At 40.6% G+C, this 14843-nt stretch overlaps 1 protein-coding gene and 1 pseudogene across 1 annotated transcript in view; both read left to right on the plus strand.

Moving 5' to 3' along the window:
• The window catches only part of CLSTN2 (calsyntenin 2), a 429960-nt gene that overhangs the window by 47434 nt on the left and 367683 nt on the right, over positions 1-14843 (plus strand). The gene's annotated exons all lie outside the window — the stretch shown is intronic.
• LOC136646118 (5S ribosomal RNA) lies at positions 7930-8049 on the plus strand (annotated as a pseudogene).

A 14843-nucleotide genomic window follows, 5' to 3' on the forward strand; every position in this document is an offset into this window, starting at 1 on the left:
TAAAGTCCACAACCTTTGCTCTGGAGCCAACCAATCTCTGAGAATTGTGCCTTAGTACATTGCTGCACATTAAAAACAGCCTTCTGTCTTCCATACTAAGTTCTTGAGATAAACAAGATGACAAGAATTGAGGACGATGATCAAATAGTCAATTTTAAATATAAAAGTTCTGAAATGATTTAAGTTTGAAGAATACAGTTAAAGATTTTAACAATATGCCAATTTTTAAAGACAACAATGGCAGAGTTTAAATAACTGCATATTGATTAATGGAGGCCATTGTAGTATTGCTATGTCATTCCCAAAAATGTGAGACTGGATTTGGACTAAATATTGTACTTTGTTTCATTGTTCCCTTAATAAAATTTATTTATTTCATGGTGTGTAGTTGATACTGGGTGTCTGCCTGGAGAGCATGGACCAGATCACTAATGTGGCTACTGCAGGGACTAATTTGATGAGGTATTAGATCCACAGGCCAGGAAGGTGACGCTTTAAAAGCCATTTCTGCCCAACACTGCATATACGCAACAGGGATAAAATGTGTACAGCTGTGGGCTGGGTAGAAATGGGTTAATGAACTGCATAAGCCCACATTTTAGCTGATATAATGGTTCTGCATGCTCCAAATGTTAATGGTCTCAGCCAGCTTTGAATTCAAATAGAGTCCTATTGGCTCCAAAATTCAAATAAAGTGTACGAGCTCCAAATCCTGCTGGAACAGCAAAATTATACTTGTGGTCACACCTGCCTCCCCCCAGTAGCTCCTGATTTGGGAAAAGCAAGTTTAACAAAATAAAAGAATGATATACGGTTCAAGTTCCTGTTTTTTTCTTTTTGTTCTTCTTCAACTAGTATAGAATGAACAAGTTGATAGCAATATGAGATCTATCTGTATGCCCAATATAATTGCTTAAAGCAGGGGTGCTCAATAGGTGGATCACGATCTACCGGTAGATCGCGAGGCAAAATGAGTAGATCGCGGAGTGCCGACCCCCCCCTTCAGGTGCCTCTGGGAGGAAACGCTGGGAGTAAGGCCCATTGTACTCAATGGGGCTTACTCCCAGGTAAGTGTGGCTAGGATTGCAGCCTCACAGCCTAATCCTAGGCATGGCTACTCAGGAGTAAGTCCTGTTATACTCAGTGGGGCTCAAGGTACACCAACATACATTGTACACATAAATGTTATATGTTATGATGGCGCGAACATTGTAAAAAAAACTCTGGTAGATCTCTGGGCCTTGCTGGGTTTCAAAGTAGCTCTCGAGCCAAAAAAGTGTGAGCACCCCTGGCTTAAAGGAACCAGACAACTTGCTGAGTGGACTGGAAAGTAATTGATGTGGCAGTACTTAAGCCACAGCTTAAGTTTTTCTTTGTTTCTATAGTACTAGAAGGTTACTGGCCCGTCTTCCATTAAAGTGCTTGAGTAGGGTGGTGGCTCAGCTCTTTGCTTAAAGTATTAGGTTTACCGTGTTGAAATATTTCTGGATTAGCATAGCCAGGTGACTGCTATAACCTGGAGTGCTTTTGCTCTGGTAGGCTTGCCTATGATCATGCAAGTGCTATCTGCTTGTAGGTAGAATTCCTGCTATTTTGCCTCTTTTACAAAAAGGACAGGCACAATTGGAAAGTGAAAACATGGAGCAAAAATGTTACTGTGTTAACATTTAACTTTCTCTATTCATAGTTTTTCCATTTTAAAACTGTCCCCAAGGTGATTTTTTTCTTCCCAGGTAAAAAATGCATGGTTTGGAAATTTAGCATAGCAGATAGATGCAACCAATATTTGCAGTAAAGGTGCAATTTTTGTATAGCTTTTTCCCCCAGGCAAATAAAATATTATGCCAAAGTAGCTCTTTTTTTAAAAAAAAACAAAACTGTAAAGATTTTTTTCTCTAATGTCTGTAATGACTCTTCAAGATTCTTGGTTCTTTTGATATTCAGGAGGTAGCAGTTGTGGAACTATGTATCAAAGGAATAAGAAGATGGAGGAAAATAAAGCAATATTTCAAAAACCATTTACTTCCGTGTATGTTGGGTTTGATCATAATCTTTCAATAATGGCTCACATTTTTCTTCTATAATCTATACAGTAAGCACCAACTTTATAGGACCCTGCAAAGGACTTGGGCCTTTTCTTAATTAAAATGTCACACTGTTGAATACATTTTGGGAAGGAACGATAGAACTTCTGACAATCGCATATGATATTAAACTAGTAGCATTCCATTTTCTTGGGCATACTAGAGTAGCTTATTTTTAAAAAGCCTCTTGCTCATTTGATTCTGATAAATTCAGCCACACTTTACATATACCAGAATCGGAACAGAAACTGCCCCAATTGAAACACAGCAAGGGGGGGGGGGGAGATCATTTTATTCAATAGTATTCTACATCTGTTTAAATGATTCAGTTTTTCTTTGCAGTTCATTATTCAGGGGTAGCCACATTCTGTTTCATTTACCTGCATTACTCCTATTTTTCCTTTCTGACATTACTAGCAATCCCCAACTCAGAAACCATACTTCACATTATGCTTGGAACCAATATATTGATGGTTTGCTCTGGTTTGACCTTGGAGATGGAGAGAAAAAATTGGACTGGCACTGTCGTAGTACTGTTTTTTGCAAAACAATGCTATAGTGGTTATCCTTATGGTAGGCTCTGTCAGTTGTGAAGCCTTGAACACAGATGAAATCTGCTGTGCTGCTGCAGTGTGTTGGTGTGCTCTAGATAAAGTTTGGATTTAATCTGAAACATTTTTTTTCTGCTTTGTTAGGTGGCTTGAATAATTGTTGTTCTCACTGAAACTATTGTAGCTGATTTCTGTTTTAGTTGTGGTAGAATGGAAAGCACCCAATGTACCTATACTGAGAATTTGTTCAATAAACCCTTTAAAGATTGGTGACTATGATTTATTCATTACCTAGCCAGTTTATGTTTTAAGAGTATAAAAAATCTTACTTGCTGAAAAGTTCATAAGAACACATCTCCCATAGCCCTATATGCCTGGTCTCTGTAGCCTGGGATGGTGGCAGCATTTACGAACTACCCAAGTGTTTCTGTGTTCAGCTACTGTTCCTGTAAAGAGAAAGCCAGAAGGCGGTGTGAGCATGTAACCACTAGATCAGCCATTTTCAACCACTGTGCCATGGCACACCAGTGTGCCGTGAGTGGTCGGCAGGTGTGCCACAGGAATTTGGTGGAAGGTCGTTTATTAATAGGGCCAATGGGAGATATGAGCCCCCACTGGCAGCATGGTGTGCCTTGTCAATTGTCAAAAACTTGGTGGAGTGCCTTGACCATTTTAGTGCCTTGTCAGTGTGCCGTGAGATGAAAGAGGTTGAAAATCACTGTACTAGATCTATTCACCTTGGTCACCCTGCCTTCTCCTAGTACTCACTCTTCCCCTTTTCCTGACAGCCACTTTGCAGATAAGTGAGGCAGTTGCAGATCCTACCTTGGGGATGCTTGGTAGGTGCACCCTGCATCAGTTTATGTTTGTGTCATTGAAACAATTCATGCAGTGGAACGTTAGCAAATAGATTTGGCTGCTATTAACCTAGGCTAAAGAGGATTTTCTTTGACTGTCTTTTGAGCAAATGTTTTTTGAGAATTAAAGCAGATCAGACTGTTTTTATAGTTGGCTGAGATGTCAAAAGCTAGATGACGTTCTTGCAAATGTCATCTCTTATTTGTTGAACTACACTTGTCATGGATCTAAAAAGTTTAAAGAACTATCAAGAAATATGAAAAGAGCAGACAGGCTTTTTAGCATATATATTGATAGAAAATACACTCAACTTGTCTAGACAGAGAAGTCTATGGAAATCATTATGTCTCAGTATCCCACTGCATGCAGATGAATATTGAATATTTTTCTATTGGCATACCAGGATTCCGTAATGGCTTCTAGAGAGTTGTTGCAATGATCTATAGAAAACTGAGTAAATAAGGTGTTGGAACTGGCTTTGCATTTATGGTAACATAGATAACAGGTGTGGTCTGGTGGTTGAGCGAAAGGCTGCCTGAAGAATTCTGAGCAGGAGTGGTCCAGGTTGAATTTTGGATTAGGAGACTGAAAGCTTATAAAGCTGTCATGCAACAACAGAGCCAGGAAGAGTTGCTGTTTACAGCTTGGCTGATCTGAAACTGCTCCTGCTTGAAGCTTGGAAGGCATACTTGGATGTAAGATGTTACGACCATGTCATGAAGGATTCCATCTGGAAGAGAAGGTTCTATGAGCTACTGTAGAACAAAAACTGTGAAAACCATTTGTACTCTACTATGGAGCCATTGTAAGCCACCTTGGGCATTTGCTTTGGCATGGGAAAGTCGGGATATAAATTTCTCAAATAAATAAATAAGTAGTCTCCTAAGATGTTGCTATTCCCCCTCCTCCTCCCCCAAACTTGGAAATAAAAAATAATTTTTAACTATTAATCTGCTGCTGAATTTCAATGTGGACTATTTTCTCTTCAAAATTTTTTTATCCATACAATGTTGCTAACTACTTACCCATGATGCTGGATTTGTATGGGAATTCATGATCTCTCATCACTAGACTCAATATGGTATGTAACTCATAAGTGAGGTAGTATGGCAGAATAATCTCTCAGCATTATTATTATGCAAGGAACAAGGTGCAGTGACTTGGCGAGTGCATTAATAAGCTCTTCTGTGGTAATCCATCCCCAGCTGGAAATGTGTGCCACAGAAAGTTCCTTGATTATGCATCTCCTGATTGAGGTTATAATAAAGTTAGTGACTGGTGTCTGGTCTGGGTCATGTTTGCTTGGCATGTACATATATAGAACAAAATATTTTGGGCAACAAGTTGGTACATTAGGAGGTGCCTAAAGTATCCAAACCTTAGTTATCAATCCCCTGTATCATCAGTTTCTTTGCCCTGAGGTCATCATATTTCTTTGTCTGCTTTTTCAACAGAGCTCACTAATGGTGCAGATTGAAGTGGTTGGGTAGTGCTATTTAGATCAAGTAGTTTGCTTACCCTGCTTACATAGAATCCTCCTTTGCTACCTAAAGTTTCAAGTTATAGTTGTAACTACAGGTTGAGTCTCATTAGTGGAGAGGGTTCCTTTCCAGGAACTCACAGTGCATGGCAAAAATCACACTATAGTAAATCAATTTAAAAAACAAAGTCCCTTTGTTCAGGTGATTTAAAAACAGCCTTGCTGACCTTTGTGATGTTAAGATAGAGTCATTAAGATGACAATCCAACAATCAGTCTCTCTCCAGAAAGGATTATCTTCCTTTCACTGGTTCAATGAAGGGAGGGGGTTGCAAATGATTGATTGATTGATTGATTGATTGTCAGCTAACTGCCCACTCTCTAACTATTGTAAAGGACTGTTCCTTTAACTTAAAGACCCTTCTCATCCTGTTGAGATAAAAACTCTACAAAAGTAAGAAAAGCATTTTAATGGGGTGCATTTTTCCCCTTCTCCAGGGATCAAGACATTCCTTCTCATTTGCAGTGGCCATGTTGAGTCAAATCCAAGTATAAAAAATCCATGTATAACAAAGTTGGACCTGTATACAGCAAACTGGAGGATAAACATACATAAAGCAAGACCTATCATGGACCTACTAATCAGAAACTACTTTGGACTTGGTTCAAAGACCAACTTAGACCAACTGGTGAACTAGGAGCAAAATATGGTCAGTTTGGAGTTCAGCAGCATTCTTACTTTTTTGTCATTAAATTTATTGCAAATGTATTGTGAACTCAATTGAGGACCAAGAGTCTTTGTATATTTTATATTCGTTAATGAAAGAGATAGTATGTGCAAGCTGTTTAAAGTAAGTACTTGTTCACAAGCCATTCAAAATAAAAAAAGCTGTCCTGGTTTTTATATGTTCTGAAGTATATTGATGGATGGAGATTATTATAAATTGAGACAAATGTTCAGAAGCAAATGAAGGCAACAAACAAGATGGATAGGCTCTAATGCAGTGAATACTGCAGCAAAAAAAAGCTATTGTGGAAAAAGTAAAACATCTTGAGACACAAGTTGCTTTTTTCAAATATTACAACCTTTTCAGCCATTTCTTCCTGAATTGTAGCCTAAAAACAATGAATATGTCAAATGTTCAGCTGCATTGAAGCATACCTGTTTCTTTCCCTTTGATATAGTTGAAATAGTGATGTAATTGAATTTGTATACATCATAAATTTTATCACTCGGAATGTAATTTATTTTCTTTGGTTGTTCCTGGTTTAGTACCTTGTAAGTCAAATTAAATGAAGCTGGGACAGATGCATCCTCTAGGAACATTCGGTTTTGCAGCCTTGATATTTCCGGTCTGGGTTTTAGTATTTACTGAAATGTAGTGCAACCATGCAGCCTGTTGCTCTGGGTCATATTGTGTTCATATTGAAATATGGATAGTTGTGCCATGTCTATGTTTTTATGAAAAAGAAGGCAATGGAAGCATGCCAATTTCATTCATCTGTATCGCAGCTTGTGTCAAAGTTGCAACTTGTGCTCTATCAATTTGCACTGTATCCCACTTTGAGTGTGAAACATTTAAAAAGTAATTTAAATTGTACACATGCACACCATATGACTGAGAGAAAACAATAGGCTTTTTCAAGGAGTTGGAGGTATTGTTGCCTTTCAGTATGCCCATGCATCCCACTATTATCTTGTAGCCAAACTGTACTTACACACAGCTACCTGTTTCTTTCCCCACGCAACATGTGTGGGTCTTGTTTTTAAAAGTAGACTGACAGCAGGAGGAATGCTTATCTGCAGAGAAAAAATAGTGTACCTTTTTCTGCGCAGGTGGGAAATATTGACTAACCAAATAACAGTAATGGAAAAGGTTAAGTTGTTCCTTACCCTCCCACTTCTAGCTCCTGATAATAACCTGCCTCTCAATTTAAAAAAAAAGTGCAATTTTTGAAAGAAATGAAACCTGCAGCTTCATTTGACAAATAGTTTGGCCTGTAGTTCATAGGTGTTTGTAGATTGTAGCTTCAGAACTTTGTTTGACCAGGAATATTGTAGCAAATGTCCCCCCTCCCCATCTCCTTTATTTTTTACTAGAAAATAAAGTGAGAGAACCAGAACGAAAAAGGAGAAAAATACAGATTCTGTCTACCCTAGACTGGCTTTTGGGCATGAATGTCTTGCATTTTGTTTTTGTTCAACTCTCTTTGCACCTTCCTTTTTGGTCATGGGAGGCAGGAGTTGGCAGTTTGGTGTGCTTCCTGAAGTAAGCAAGCTCTGTGGTTGAGCCAGTACTACTCAGATAGTAGTACTCAGTTGATGCTTACTGGTTCAGCCTCTGGCTTGGATTTGCCTAGAGTCTAGACAACTGTAAGGCTTGCTGGCTTGTGGGAGTCTGCACAGTCCAGCTGCCTCAACCCTTTGGGGTTTACCATGACAAGCTCACTCTTTCTCTTAATGAATCATAACTTTGAGTCAGGGTGGTTTTGCCTGTGATTGATTGGGGGAATATATGGTCTCTACTGTTTCCCCCCTGCATGTGGGGAGGAGGAGTTGAGTTTTTAGACTTTTTTCATGTTGCAGGTTTATTATTTGAAATACAGTGGTCCAGTTTAACCCAGACTTCTACCTTGCATGTTTGTGAGGGTTGCATAGGCAAAAATTAAAAACAAAGAGACCTCTTTGTAGATTACTATATTTCTAAGAAGTGCAGTGCAGTGATTACAGAAGTGATTACAGTGCAGTAGTAAGCCATTTAGATTGAATAGGGCTGTGTAGTTGTTGGCCCATAAGCCAATAGAATTTTACAGTAGGGACTTGGGGCCCGATCCTATCCAGTCTCCAGTACTGATACAACTGTACCAAAAGGGTGTGTGCTTCGTCCTGCAGTAGGGTGTGGTTATGGAAGCCTCCTCAAGGTAAGGGAACATTTGTTCCCTTACCTCAGGACTGTATTGACAGCAACTGTTACCCTGCACATGCCCAATCTCGTCTGATCTCGGAAGCTAAGCAGGGTCAGGCCTGGTTAGTACTTGGATGGGAGACCGCCAGGGAATACCGGGTGCTGTAGGCTTATACCATAGTCTTTCGAGACTGAAGGTTGGCAACCATCATTGTAACTGCATTGGTGCTGGAAAGTGGGATGGGAATAGGCCCTTTGCAAACTATGTTGTCTTCATGAACCAGCTCACGCTTACTCTGTAATCAGCAATGAAAGTGTTGGATTCCATGACAATAAAATTAGTGGGATTACTATTGATGTGTTTCTGGTAGAACTTGGCTATACAGCAGTTACTTCAGTGGGCTTTGGATAAGAAGTTGCTCAATATATTCCCCCCCCCCCCGAAGTTTACAATTCAAACCTAATTAGCTGTATACCCTAATTTTTTCCCCAGTCTTCCTGTGCTTCTCCCCTGTCTATACAACATTAAGGACTACCTAAATAAGTTGATAGGAAAAACCCATTTCTTCTTTGACAGCTACTAAGCTCATTAATTCAAGTGAGAACCACTGGCAACTAAGACCTTAAGCAACCTTAGTCATTGGTGTTAAGTCTCCCTCATGTCTTGTTATTGCCATCATTAAGTCATTTAAAAATTAAAGAGTTATTTTCTTATATGAGGAGTTGCATCATTTAGTTGCAGTAAGGCCAGCCTGTGACAATTTAGTATTTAGTTAATAACTAATAACTGTAATTAAAGACTTGTGATGATTAAACAGGTTCCCACATACACTGAAGTTAATTACTTCTTTGTGCAATTGTTAAGGTCCAGTTCAGCTGTGATCAGCACTCGGGTGGTGATGAAGATTGCTCTGTTTACCCATAGCTAAATGACCCTGTGAAATATAGACTTTATGAGAACATCTTAACAAAAGCTAAAAATACAGTTGGTCCATATCTTACGTGTGATAAACTCATGTGAATTCAAGGACACGTGCTCAGCCCCCCCCCGGAGAAAAATGGGTTAAGTACTGTAGCCCACCCTGCCCAACATTCCACATACTGTGTTTATCCCCTGAAGCCTGATGAGAATAAAGCTGCTGTTCCTGCGTGCTTGTTGTACTGTACTATGTTTTTGGTTCTTAAAGAGACTTTATGTATTTGACTTTAAGGGAGTTTTGACTATACGTGACTTTGGGTTTATGTGTTGACCTCAGAATGTAATCTTCGCATAAGATGCAGGCCAACTATACACTGAGGAAGCCGTTCTTACTCCGTTCACTTTGACTAGATATTTGAGGCTCCTGTGCATTTCAATAAGTGGTTGGGGAAGGGGGAAGGGAGAATATTCTAAGTGAACTGAGTGACTTTTTAAAAAAAAATATGCAAGAGGAATGGATAGACTTTGCTCTAAACATGGCTAGCTGGGCAAGTGAGATAATTGGAACACGTTAACCCAGCAGACAATATCTGATATTGATTTATGATAGCTAAATAGATGCTATTTCCCAGAACCTTGTGATGGAAAACTCTGCATGTTTACTTCTCTTCAAACTTTTATTTCTGAAAACTAGGGCATCTTCTTCATCTAGTTATCTGTAAATTCAAAACCAGATTTAGATTCTCTTTTAGAGCTCTTTCTATGCTTATAGAAACACAAATGAAGTATCAGTGCACAAGATAATAGTGGTTTTGCCAATTTGTTCCAAAAAAAAAATCAATCTCCAAAAGATTTTTAAAAACCTAGTTGCAAGGCAGGTTGCAGTGTAGTGAAAACTCTGTAGCCTATTAGGTGTGATAATTCAGATTTAATTTGCTCATAGTGAGGCTTCTTTAGTCATTAACTCAGCTGCTAAGATGTTATAAATTATGAATATTCCAAATGTGCAGAAGTTTAAAAAGCTGACACGCAAGGCCTAGGGACAGAGAGAGCTATGTACTGCTGATAAAAGGCACGTAGGGAGCACTGAAGTGTGTTAATGCATGTATGTGCAAATGATGTGTGAATGACATGAAAGTTATGTGTATATGAGAATTCTTTGGGAGATGGGGGAAGGAAAGGAGAAACGAAGACATTAGAATTAACAGGTAATGGGCACACAGATATTGCAAAGTAAAAATACTGCAAGTGTATGTAGTGGTTACTAGTACACAGAGTAATTTCTCTGTTTTAACATTTTGTACAATTTTCTGCAATAGTGTAGTTGTTCAGGTGATATAGGCCATTTGGACATATGAGAGCACCTTTAATTGCACTTCAGTTAGTGCAGAATACTGCTGCATGATTGTTGACCAACCAAAATTTGAGGGATACATCATGCCTGAGTTTCATTGCCTGTATTAGTTGTGCGATTGGTGGTGCTGATTTTGAAGTTCTAAGCTCTAAATGGCTTAGGAGCAGAATACTTGAAAAACTGCCTCTCTCTGTATGGGGCAGCTTCTCTCCTTATCACAATTTGGAGCAGGCCTCACAACTCTCCTTGGTGGTGGTGTAGGTGTGGTGGTGTAGGGAAGATGCACAGTTTGTGAATCTACCTTTTCCCAAGTATAATTAGATTTGTCTTCAAACAATTTAGTAGACTTCCGTAAAACCAGGTTCTCTTTCTCACCCAACCTCCTGTCCTGGTAAGCCGCTAAGACTGGGGTTTCTTAGCACCCATGCTTATCCTGAATAATATTAACCCTGAATGGCCATTGGGTGAGGAAGATAGCTCTTTGCTTGGAACAGGAAGGGCTAGACACATCATGTGTAAAGTTTTTTTTTCTTTTCTTCATTCATTCATTTCACCTTTATTGGCATAAACAATATCCATCAAATAAGGTTGCAACCAGTCATTGTTCAGGATCATTGTGTGGTGGAATAGAATTATAGAGGAATTTACACCTTGACAGCACTGCAAATAATTATTTTGCAACATATATTGAGCAACACTCATTTCTCCCATCCAGCAAGTACCAAACCAAGTCCGTGTCAGAACCATGAAAGTTTTTCAGAAATGGGAATAGAAAGTTTTTTTTAATTTAAAGCAAAAATAAAAATGCAAACAAGTCAAATGGACAAAAAGGCACTTGCAATCAAGCAATATATTTTCATCTTGCCTCAAACTAAACACCTGATGCAACTAATTAGACATAACCCTGACTAGAGAGTTACTCTCTTCGATGCAGTTCCTCTGTTCAACTCTGGGTACCAAAGGAGCAATCAGCAATGTACAAGTAACACTGGCGTTGCTAGGGGGGTGCGAGCCGCACCGGGTGATGCGCCGGGGGGGTGATGCGCCCTGGGGAGGACGTGCTAACTTTGCAGGGTTAGGAGCTACCATGTCATGCCATACATCTTGGATGTGGAATGGCCAGCGAAGTACAATGCAAAAAACAGAATTGAAATTGCTCCTTTCGTTCAAAGTTGTGGCCAAAAAACCGGAAGGAAAAAATGCGTGAAGCCCTATGGAAAGTGAAAGTGAGCCGTAGTACATGTTTACTCATGAGTAGGCATACTTGCCATAGTCCGTCGGAAAGGGCAGGCTGAGAGGAATCCAACGACACCAGAATGGTCCCTATCCAATGAATGCAGCCCCCCAAAAACACCAGAGAAGCTTCCCCCTCCCAGCTGCGAGTCTGAGCCCGAAACAAAGCCACGTGGTCACGTTTATTCGCAAGTAGGTGGACTTGCCTTAGTCAAGGCAGGCTGAGAGGCTCCAAGGACATCAGAATGGTCCTGATCCTATGAATGCAGCCCCCCAAAACACGGAGCAGCAGGTCCCCCCTCCCAGCTGCGAGTCTATTGAGCTCTATGGAAAGTGAAGCAGCCTCACATCGTGTTTATTCGCGAGTAGGCAGACGTGCCTTGGCTGGTGGTCAGGCCAGGCAAAGGGGAATGTGAGGACACTGGAATGGTCCCGATCCATGGAGCTGGAGTGCAACAAATGCTCCAGAAGGCAGCCTTCTCCCCCTCCCCCCACTAAAAAGTGACTTGAACTGGTAAGGCAAAGTTTTCTATTTTGCACTTGCAAAGCCAGGTGGGTCTTTATCTTGATATGCTTGAAATAGAAGAACGTTAAACTGGGCACTGGGGAGGGCTGGAAATCTCACTGATTCTTTTTGGGGGGTTGTTATTGCAGGCAGACTACAGAGTAAGCTCCATTGACCACTATGGGACTTACTTCAGAGTAGACATGCATAGGATTGGGCTCACAGGCTGCAATCCTACCCACACTTTCCTGAGAGTAAGCCCCATTGACTACAATAGGACTTACTTCAGAGTAGATTCACTTGGTGGAACAGGACTGGCTCCCCCTTATGTAATTATTTTATTTTAATCATTTATAATTTTAATTTGCTTGATGATGTCACTTCTGGCCATGACATCACTTCCAATGGGTCCTGGACAGATTGTCATTCTAAAAAGTGGGTCCCAGTGCTAAAAGTTTGAGAACTGCTGCAATAAGGTGTTAGTAAGTTGACACGGGGGGGGGGGGATGTGTGTGAGACTCTACAAGTTTTCAAAGTTGCTAAAATCAGAGTTTGAAGGAATAATCCCATCATGTTATATATCAATCAATGTGTAATTTCATGCAGAATGCAATGAAACAAACCACATTGAAATATCTGTGTTATAACAAAAGGTACAGCCAAAAAAACCAGTGGGGGCGGGGCAATGTTACATCACCACGCCCACCTGGGGCATTGCCCCACCCACCACATGGGGTGACGCACAGGCCTCCCGCACTGGGTGACTTGAATCCTAGTGACACCACTGACAAGTAATCTTTATCAGAGCTGGAACAGAAAGAGTCCAATAGGTTCTCGTAGTATGGTATCTCCAAATTCCGGATTATCCTAATTCAAAGGCAGGAAGCCTGGGGATAGTCCTTTGTACTAGTCCCTAGTCTCTGCTGTGATCAGGTGGATGGCCTGGATTGATAAACAGGCATTGGGAAAAGCTTGGCAGGATACTGGCCAATTTGTCCTGCTCTGATTTGAGGAAGATAGGACCAGATTTGGGCATTTCCAATTATTATTTTAATAAAACTACTCTTGCAAATATGCAGGTTGCATGGGGTAAAAAATGGGAATGCTGTCCAAACTGTTTTAGGTTAGCCAGCCTCATATTGCACACAGAGGGCTTTTTCTGTTGGAGTGGTCCCTATTTGTCATCAATTGAGAAGGCCTGCTTGAACATCCTATTGTTGGAAGAGGTGAATTTGGCAATGATGCATAGTAGGCTCTTCTCTTTAGTGGTGACCTATCTCCATAGGTATCTATCTCCATAGGTACCAAGTTGCACAGAGTCCTGGGCAAAGCTCTGCACTGGGTACCGAAGGCACAACCACTTGCCTTGTGATGGCCATTGTAGTGCCACCATTGTTGCTGATTACAATGGCTGGATGACCAGTTGGCTGCTGTTGTGGGTATGAACCATCAACCACTGCCTCTCTGGTCAATCCCTGACCAATTCTGGCAACCATTACTAGTGTTCTAGCCCTGACGTTCTTTTTGGTCCTAAGTTTTTACAGTGTTCTGCTTTTTTTTTTTTTAAATGTTGCCCATGTGGTTTTGTTTAGTTGGCATTGTGTATTGTTCTTGATTGTTTTATTTAGTTTATTCATAACTATTATTTTTAGTTTGACTTTAGTGCCCTCCTGACTTCATTGCCCTCCTGGTAAATATGGGTTATAAATATTTACTTCATTGCTTTTATAGAATAAGGGATGTCAGTGAGGGTATCTTGGGTACTGTGCTATTTCATGTGTGTTTGACAAATTCTAAAGAGTTTTGAGACAGCAATGTAAGGCACTATGTGTCTTGTCCTTCCTGGTGTCTTGAGTGCAGGATTATTTGTGAGAACAATGACCCAGCTTCCTAGGCTCTTTGGCAGCTGTCCTTCCATGCAGGGCTGGCCTTAGGGCAATTTGCCTGATTTCCTCAAACTGGGCCCCGTGCGTTGGGATGCCCCGCACTGGGAAAGTGGACAGATTGCCCACTGCCGTAGCCAGCATCTCAGCACCTGAGAGAGTGATGTGACAAGCAGAGCATCAAGTCCCTCAAATCCTTTTGGCTGAAAATGGACCTCCTGGAAGCAGTTGGTGATGCTGTCACAAGTGACTGGCTTACCGCAGCTGCAGTTGGTGTGGCAGCATGGTGAATGGGGAGGTACAGGGAAGGTAGGGAGCATGTGAACACTCTGCATTGGGCCCTGCTGCTCCTGGGGGCTGCCCTGCTTCCAAGGCATGCCTCTTTCTTCTTTAAGCCATTTCTGCCCAACATGCATATATGCAACAGGAATCAAATGTGTACACCTGGGGGCTGGGCAGAAATGGGTTAAAATAAGTAGCTTTTTAGATCCTAATCTATATTAACAGGCAAGCCACTTTGTTAATATGCAGATAGAGTTGCTTAATATTTTGTCTCTTCCAAGCTTACTATCTGGATGCTTCCCAAATGCACAGCCTAAAATGAAGAATAACAAAGCATAGCTGACCTTGTGATGATATGAATAACGTAGATTGCAGCGAGTATCCAACAAACCCAGCATGTCATGCTGAGTTGGCTGGAGGGAGGTAACAGCCTACTGTGAACAGAGTTGCCTGTATCCAATTTGCTAAAAACAGTGGGAAGTGAATCAGAAGCAGTGGTCTGACCGCCCTTTTCCTTCTTTGGTTCCTTTAAACAAAACAGAAGTGTGGGGCATCTTTCTAATAATATTGCCAGATTTTTCTTGCAAGGTCTTATGTTCTCTACATTGGGTAATAAAGCAAACTCTACACTTGAATAATATAAACCTTCTTGGAAGGTTTTTTTCCTCTTCTCTCCTTTGTGCTAAACCAATTGAGATTTCTTTGGAACTAATGTATCACACCTTTTGACTCTTACATAGTTCAACCTCTGAGCAAAACAGTTTAGTCCTATAGCATTTATGCATTTTC

Source organism: Tiliqua scincoides, chromosome 3 (assembly GCF_035046505.1).
Source record: "Tiliqua scincoides isolate rTilSci1 chromosome 3, rTilSci1.hap2, whole genome shotgun sequence".
NCBI classification, from domain to species: Eukaryota; Metazoa; Chordata; class Lepidosauria; order Squamata; family Scincidae; genus Tiliqua; species Tiliqua scincoides.